This window comes from Pyrus communis, chromosome 5, assembly GCF_041283825.1.
Source record: "Pyrus communis isolate YQ-2024b chromosome 5, ASM4128382v1, whole genome shotgun sequence".
Taxonomy (NCBI): domain Eukaryota; kingdom Viridiplantae; phylum Streptophyta; class Magnoliopsida; order Rosales; family Rosaceae; genus Pyrus; species Pyrus communis.
The window spans coordinates 28,698,283-28,707,315 of NC_142569.1; the positions used below are offsets into that span (position 1 = coordinate 28,698,283).

Sequence of the window (9,033 nt, forward strand, 5' to 3'; positions counted from 1 at the left end):
AAATACGTGGGACAACATGTTTCTTATTTAGATAGTATATAATATAATATTAAAACTTATAAAGTCTGTTGGAAAACAAGATTGTGAAGTAACAGATTTTACTCTTCAAATTGTCACGTAAGTTAAAAACTTATATTTGAAAAGTTATATTTGTGAGAGTTGTTTGAGTTGCCCTAAAAAGACTATAAAACAACATTTGTTAACAATTTTAACAAAAAGCCAACAAATTTTGCTCCAAGAGACACTTTAAATGAATCTTCAAACTAACAAAGTGAATATTCACTCTATAAACTTATAAAGGAGGAGAGATAATTTAACATTGAACAATTAGAAAAAAAATTAAAACTCTCCAACTACTCAATTCTCTCTCTCTCTTCTTATAGCTGTCTTGAAAAAGTAATAAAATATTAATGTTATCTTAAAATAGTGTGTTGTTGGAGTTGAGTTAAGTTTTTTGGCTTTTGACACTATTTATTAGCTAATTTAGCAAAAATTTAGAAAAATTCTTGAAGATGCGTAGGCAGAATTGTGCATTATTGATAAAAAAAGCTTACATGTATAATTGCATCAAGACATTATAAAAATATTTGAAATTCACAAGTCAATATTTAATCTCTCTTACCACTTCTTTTTCTTCTTAAAATGATAGCATACAAGAAATAGGAAAACAACTACATTAATAGCATATAAGAAAATTCCATAGCCCTCATTTACAGACCAACGCCAACACGATAGCTCTTTTGTTTTACATTTAACACATAAAATTATTACTTAGTAAAATAAAACTACACACCTCTCTCTCTAGTTTTTATCAATTGATCCAAAATCCAAAGAAGCTCATACGCATCTAAGTCGACACAAACACGACAAAATTATAAATGAATACACCTGAACACGAACACGATCACAACCAATAGTGAAACATATCTGCAGAGGCCATAGTAGGCTGATTAAGATTTGACAGATTCAACGGGTCGAAGAAACTGTTATTAGGCGCATTGAAGCAGCTTCAATCTGCAGCAGTTGCATGGAGCCCACCATTGGTTGCATTCAAGAAACTGGCAATCTCATTGAGGGACTGCAATCTGCTGTTGAGCTCATCGGCTTGGGCTCTGAGAGCAGAGTTCTCTGCCTCAATGTTCATGTAATGCTGGCTTGTCATGTTTAGGCTGGAGATGATCTGATGGTTCTCCTTGTTCAGCTGGTTGATCTGGCCCGTCAGATCATCCAAGTGCTTCTGCTTCCTCATCCTTAACCGCCTCGCCGATTTGCGGTTCGAAATCATTTTCTTCCTCTTCCTCTGGTCCATCAGAGCCATCAAGCCTTCCTCAGAGCCTGAGTTTTGATGAATCATGGAGGAGGAGCCTGAAGCCTCAGTGCCTGAGTTTTGATGAATCGTGGAGGAGGAGCCTGAAGATGTCCCACTGGACGAAGCCATTGATAAAAACCACCGAAAAACTTTTCAGATTTTCACAGAAATTAACTGAGAGAGAGATTATTGCAGGACCCAAAAACTGCAGAAACTAGTACAAATATTAGTTATAATTACTATTCTTATTCTAGGATTTGATGGGAGGTGGAATCATGACACGTAATAAAGCCAGTAAAGGAAGACGACAGAAGGATTGAACTAAATGGGTCCTCCGCCTGTATGTGGAATTTATAGTCTATATTTTAGTCTATATTTTTTCTTAATTTTAGTTACAATTTATTGGTTATTTTGATACTTAATTATATATTTTTAATGTAGGATATTTGATTTCCCTTTAAGCAAAAAAGTATTCAAACATATTAATTTTGGAGTGATTTCATTTGGAGGATGTTTATGAGTGTTTCAAAATAATTGTATCAAAATTCCAAATTTTTTTTACCAAGCCGTTTGACCGGGACAATAAAATAAAGGTACAATGCAAGTGGCTTGTAATTCGGTGCCATGCACTAAAGGTCCCCTAGACCTCTACCCTTTATTACGTGTAGATCATCCTAATACCTAGACCTCTTCCCTTTATTACGTGTAGATCATCCTAATAAATAGAATTATGTGTATATCATGTGTATATTATCAGGTCCAGTGTACGTGGCTTGTAATTCGGTGCCATGCACTCAAGATCCCCTAGACCTCTTCCCTTTATTACGTGTAGATCATCCTAATAAATAGAATTATGTGTATATCATGTGCATATTATCTTATTATTTATCAGAAAGAAAATTAGACAACACAAGTAAATCGATCAATTTAACTCTATCAACCTTTTGTTACAATATCTATGTGTCGCTTGTAAAATAAAATAAATAATTGTTGTTCTCGACCACATTAGATCAGACATATTATTATTTTCAAACTCAACAACCACCCCTATTGTAATTTGTTAAGTATATGTATCCTATAACGTCATTCAGCTCAATCGATTTCGTGCCTATACATTTTCAAGTAAATCATATATTTTTTTTATAGTCTCTACTAAGTCATCCTCTACATCTTTCATCTCCTTTTATCTCAAGACTTTGTCTCATAATTGCATATTCTAACCGAAAGATCTTAATTGCATATTCTAACAGAAGGATCTGTAAATCTTCAATTCACCCCTTTTTTCTCATAATCTTTAATTGCGGCTGCCCCTCCTTTATCTTGGATATCTTCGTTCTTAATCATATCCCTTCTTGTATGTCTCATAATTGCATCTTTAATTGTGGCTGTGGCTGCTCCTCCCTTACCTTGGATATCTTCATTCTTAATTTCATCCCTTCTTGTATGTCTCATAATTGCATCTTTAATTGTGGCTGCCCCTCCCTTACCTTGGATATCTTTGTTCTTAATCCCATCTCTTCTTGTATGTTTCATAATTGCAGCTTCATAATTGCAAATTCTAACCGAAACATCTTTAAATCATCAATTCACCGATTTTTTCTCATCATCTTTAATTGCGGCTGCCCCTCCCTTACCTTGGGTATCTTGGTTCTTAATCCCAACCCATCTTGTATGTCCACACACATCCAACGAAACATTCTCTTCTTCACTACTAATTTTTGCAACATGTTGATTTTAACACTCAGATAAACTAATGAAATTGGAATTAAGCACTCTGCAGCTAGAACAGTTGCAACAGTTCTTTGTTATACACACAGTACATTAATATTCCAGAATATTACCATCCATTCATAAACTAATTAACGCTTTGAAGAACTAATTTAATTAGTGGTGGCTATGATATTACCAGGCAACTTGTCCTTGATCTTCTCCATCATACTTCTCTTCTCAGGGTCGGTCACTCCCCACTCCCTTAAGATATATAATATCATTTATTCAAAAAAAAAAAAAAAAAAACTGTTAATAATCATTTCGTTTTTAATTTTCTCATAACACTCAAAAGAAACAAGGGTGAAGAAAACAACAAACCGAAAGAGTAGAGAACTTGTGAATAGAGAGAGAAAAAAAAAAAAGAAAAAGATGTCTTACGCTCGAGCTTGAGCTGCCAGAACGACGCAGTTCACTACCAAGATTGCCATGGGGCTGCTGCTGTCTGTGCTCACCGACGCCATACCCATGAGATTGATTATTATGGTATGGTTATCTGAATTAACTGAAAGCAGGGACTATTTCATCCTTTTTTCTGTTTTTAATAGGTGGTTCCACGAAATACTGTCGGTGATGTTCCCTTGGAGTGGTATCGGGATGAGAAACATATTGGTTATGACATTAAGGGGAAGAAGATAAAAGAAGAAGGAAAAAGAAGATAAATTACAATCCTTTCTTGCTGGTGCTGACGATTCAAAGAACTGGTGCACTTTTATCTCTAACATGATAGCCATCAATTATTTAAAGGATTGATATAAATATCTACTATTTTCAGGCCAAGTTTAAGTGAAGAATTTTGGTGCATATAGTGTAACATCATGTTACAAACATGCACCATTTTCTATGTTGCGTTTCTTTTTTCATTTATTGTTTTGGTTTAGAAACCAATTTTCATTGTTTATAAAAAGAGTACAAAGAGAACAAGATGTCTACCGAATATAGAACATTTCTTTATCAGCCAATTAGCTAGTAATACAATCACATCAAAATGCTAAATAACAGCGGCCTTCCAACCCGAAATTATTACTAAGTATGGAATTCCCTGGAACTCTATAAAGACTCAAGCCCATAAAGATGCCCAGAAACATACTCTTATGACAGAAAAATCCACCATCTCAGCATCCTCATACTGCATTCTCACGACATGGACTAAAACACAGCGATCAATCTATATTTCCCCAACATAGACTGACACCGGAAAAAAGTGCTGTGCACTTTCTGCCTGAATTTACAACTGGCATGCAGACTAGCAAGTTGGTGTTCCTTCTTCTCTTAATGAAATCACAAGTATTGAACTCGCATGAGAAGTTATCCAGACTAAGACTTATACCTTGGAGGCACTTCAGCCTTCCAAATCATGAGAGATGGCTTAAAGCAGTAAATGGTTTTTCAATATTTTACTCTATTCATAGTTATAGTTTATTGGTCATTTTGGTAGAATTTTGATACTTTGAATTATATTTCCAATGTAGGACATTCGACTTCCTCCGGAGAAAAACGTGATCAAACGGATGAATTTTGGAGTGTTTCCAATTGAAGGATGTTTGTGAGTCTTTCAAGATGATTGTATCAAAATTTCAAATTTTCTTCGTAAGTTTTTTAAGATGATTGTATCAAAATTTGAGATTTTCTACTTAACAGTTTGACCGTGGCAATGAAATAAAAGCCCAGCAGGTAGCCTTACCAGATTTATGTTTATGGACGTTTTCGATATTTTGAAGGTCAAGATGACATGTATTGAGGAAGATTCCTTCTGAGATTGATTTTCTGAGAAGTCCGAATTTCAGTTTAAATAAGAAACCTTTTATTTTCTAGTTTATTATTTTATTATGTTTCCTAGTTTTATTCTATGACCTTTTAGGGTTTTATTTTGTAGTAGTATAAATAAGGCTTGTTAGCCATTAGGGTTCCCGACACAACATTGGGAGAACACACGCACTACATTAGAGAGCTTTGGAAGTTTATTTTCAAGATGTTTTCTTTCCATGTTCTTAATAATATTTTATTTTATGATTGTTTGTAACTAAGTTCTTTAGCTAGGGCGAAGCCACAAGCCTTAGCATGAATATGTAATTTTATTAATTTGCTTATGAATAGATGCATACTTGTTTTGAATTATTAATCACTGTGATTAAACTATCTAATTGTCTTAGTGATTCGCAACCATTAGGGTTTTTAGACAAATAATTTAATGCAATTTCTGTTGGAACATCACCCTGAAATTGAAAAGAGTTTCTAGTGACTAGTAATTGTAAGTTCACTTAAGGTGAACATTACGCTCGCAAGGGTTGCATGATTTTTCAAAGGGTTTTCACAAAACTTAATGAGTCTTGCATGCTTATATTTAATCTGAACATCACAGACAAATTGAATGTTAGATATACATTTTCACTTGAACATCACGAGGAAAATATGTATTAGGAAAACCTAACTTTCAAAGCATGTATGTAGAAATTCATAACTAATTGGTAAAATTGCATAGGATTGTTATGGTGACGGTGGAACCCTAGGCTTTTACAAATTGATTTTCTTTAAATTGTTCTCTAGTTAATTGATTTAATTGTTTTATTTTAAAATTCGTTTTTATTATATTAAATTCTAAATCAACATTTTCCAAACTTTGTTTTAAATAATTAATTAAGAGTTGCTTTTAAACACAAATTATTCATTCAATCCCTATGAAAAACGACCTTACTTGAGCCGCTATACTACAACAACCTTGTTCTCCTGCATTTATTTTTAAGTTTTTTTATCCCCTACTTTTTTAGGTAGTAAAAATCCTATCAAATTCCTTATTAAAGTTGAAGTAAAATTCCCTATGTTTCAAGTGCAGCCATATGTTGATTGGTTTAAATGGGCTGACTCCAAGCATCCACTGTCAAATGCACCTAAACCCAAGAGACGATTCATTCCTTCAAAATCTGAAAGTAAATTAGTAAGGCATGTTAAATGTATTTCTTCTGTTGTGTGCTTTCTTTCTTTTTCCTTTCCCTTAGTTTTATTTTATTTTCAGTGTAGCTTGTGAAAAATAGACAACTACAGCAGACTTCTGTTTTTCTGTTTTTTTTTTCCTTCTAGTGTTTGGGTTGCACAAATTATTATTGTCATCTTTTCCAATTTAAGATGCCCATTGTGGGAAGACGACTCTAATTCAACGGAAAAGAATAACCATCTAACTTACATTCCTACACCAAAGCCGAAGTTGCCAGGTACTTATTTTCATCCACATTCTCAGGATTGTAAAAAATCAAATAGAGAGCAATTCCTTTTTGTTCAAATGGTATCAGACATAGCTTTTAGGTTGATTAACAGGTAAAAGGTGAAAACTTTGCAGCACATAATTTTGAGAAAGGTTAAGTGCAGAGAATGGAGAATGTTCTTGTATTTTCTTAAATTGGAATCGAAGAAGAATACACAGAGAATATATCATCAACATAGTCAAATGCCAGATCTTATTTTTCAAGGATCAAGGACACATCTCCAGCCATTGAGGCTATCGGAGGCTGTGATCCTTCCACTTGGGAGAAGATCAAACCTCACCTTTGGCAGTGCCTTTGTAAATATATTTGCAAGTTTCTCTTCACTTCTGTAGAACCTTAAATCAATCACACCTTCTTGTAGAGCTTCTCTTATGAAGTGATACTTTTTGTTTATATGCCTAGTCTTCTTATAGCAGACTGGATTTTTGACCATGGAGATGGCTGACATATTATCACAGAATAAGGGGGTTGCCTCAGTTTGCATTTCTCCAAAGTCATCAAGGACAAATCTCAACCAAATGGATTGTGTTGTTACCTCAGATGCTGAGACATACTCAGCTGATAGTGCACTGTGTTTTGTTTCACAGAAGCCCAGGAAAATACCCCACTGCCAAAACTGAAAGCATACCCAGAGGTGCTCCTATTATCATCTTCACTACCTGCCCAATCTGCATCACAAAATCCAATGAGAATTGCATACTTGTCTTTCACATATCCAATGCTATAATTGAGAGTCCCTTGCACATATCTTAGTACCCTTCTTGCAACTCCCAGATGCTTCTTTGTACGACTGTTCATAAACTTGGATAACAAACTTGCACATACATCGGATCAAGTCTAGTTGTTGTTAAATACAATAGGCTTCCCCATAATTTTCCTATAAAGTCCTTCATCAGCCAATTCACTCCCATCCACTTTCTTAAGTTTTTCACCAGTGTGCAGAGGTATAGATACTACTTTGCAGTCTTCAAGTCCAAATTTCACAAGTAGAGATTTTGCATATTTACTTTGGTGCATGAACACTCCTTGATCAGTTTGTAGTATCCTTATGCCTAAGAAATGATGTAGAAGTCCAAGATTTGACATTTCATATCTCTGCATCATTTCTCTTTTGAACTCACTAAGCATCTATTCACTACTTCCAATGTAGACAATGTCACCAACATATATTAAGACAATTATCAACCCTCCTTCATTATCAGACCTTGTATACAATATGGCTTCACTTGTGCTTCTTTTGAATTTACAATCTCACTATACCAGGCTCTAAGTGCCTATTTAAGTCCATATATAGCCTTCCTTAACTTGTAAACCTTGTGACCTGCATCTTTCACTTCAAACCCTTCAGGCAACTCAAGATACACTTCTTCATCAAGCACACCATTTAAAAAAGTCGATTTGTCATCCAATTGAAATAGTTTCCAACCCTTTTGTGCTGCAAGGGCAATGAGAGTTCGAATTGTGTCCAACCTTACCACTGGTGCAAAGGTTTTATTGTAGTGTATCCTACATTTATGTGCATACCTTTTAGCTACAAGCCTGGCCTTGTGCTTTTGAACTGTCCTATCCAAGTTGAGCTTAGTCTTAAACACCCATTTTACACCTATAACAAGTTTGTCTGCAAGCCTATCAACAAGCTCCCAAGTGTTATTCTTTTCAGTCATTTCCAACTCTTTATTCATAGCTTCTTGCCAAGCTATATCACTTGCTGCTTCTTGATAGTTCTCTGGTTCTATAATGCACATGTGACATCTTGTATATATATCTTCCAAAGTTCTTAAGTTCACTGGAGTGGAGCTAGGTATGGAGCCTTGACTATGACTTCCACCATTGTTGTCAACTAACTCATCAATAATTATGTTTAAGTGAGAACTTCCAACATTGTTGAATTGAGATGCATCCGTTGATTCTTCTCTAGTTTCATTTTCTACATCATTCCCTTCAAGATTGAAGGGTATTGAGAGAGACTGCACTTGGTTACTTTCCCAATTCCATGACTGGTTTTCACTGAAAATCACACTCCTTGAGAGTACAATCTTCTTAGTTTACAGATCATAGACTCTATAGCCCTTTTCACAGCTTTCATATCCCATGAATACTTCTTTTTTGGTTATCTCATCAAATTTATGTCTCAGTGGTGATGGAACATGAATATAGCAAATACAACCAACTACTTTTAGATGTTTAATTCCAGGCTTCTTACCTGTGAAGGCTTCAAAATGTGTTTTATCCAACACAGATGTTGTAAAGTATCTATCTTGCAGATACACAACTGTGCTCACAGCTTCTACCCAAAAAATCACTAGAATTCCTTTCTCAGCCATCATGGAACTTGCCATTTCACCAATCGTTCTATTTCTTCTCTCAGCAACTTTATTTTGCTAAGAAGAGTAAGCAATAGTCAGTTGCCTCTCCATTCCGATGCTTGCACAGTAGTCTAGAAACTGATGAGAGGTGTGTTCACCACCTCTGTCACTTCTTAGTTTTTTTTTTTTTTTTTTTTTTTTTTTTAAAAAAAAAAAAAACTAAAACCACTTTGCAATTCAACAAAGGCTTTGAACTTCTTAAACACATTAAAGGTATCAAATTTATTTCTGACAAAGTATACCTATCATATTCTTGAGAAATCATCAATGAATGTGATGAAGTACCTATTTCCACCAATGGACTCATTTTGCATTGGCAGTGTGTACCAAC

General features: G+C 34.7%; 1 pseudogene; it reads right to left on the minus strand.

Moving 5' to 3' along the window:
- Window positions 1-625: 625 nt before the first annotated feature.
- Window positions 626-1,528, minus strand: LOC137727038 (bZIP transcription factor 44 pseudogene; annotated as a pseudogene).
- Window positions 1,529-9,033: the final 7,505 nt, after the last annotated feature.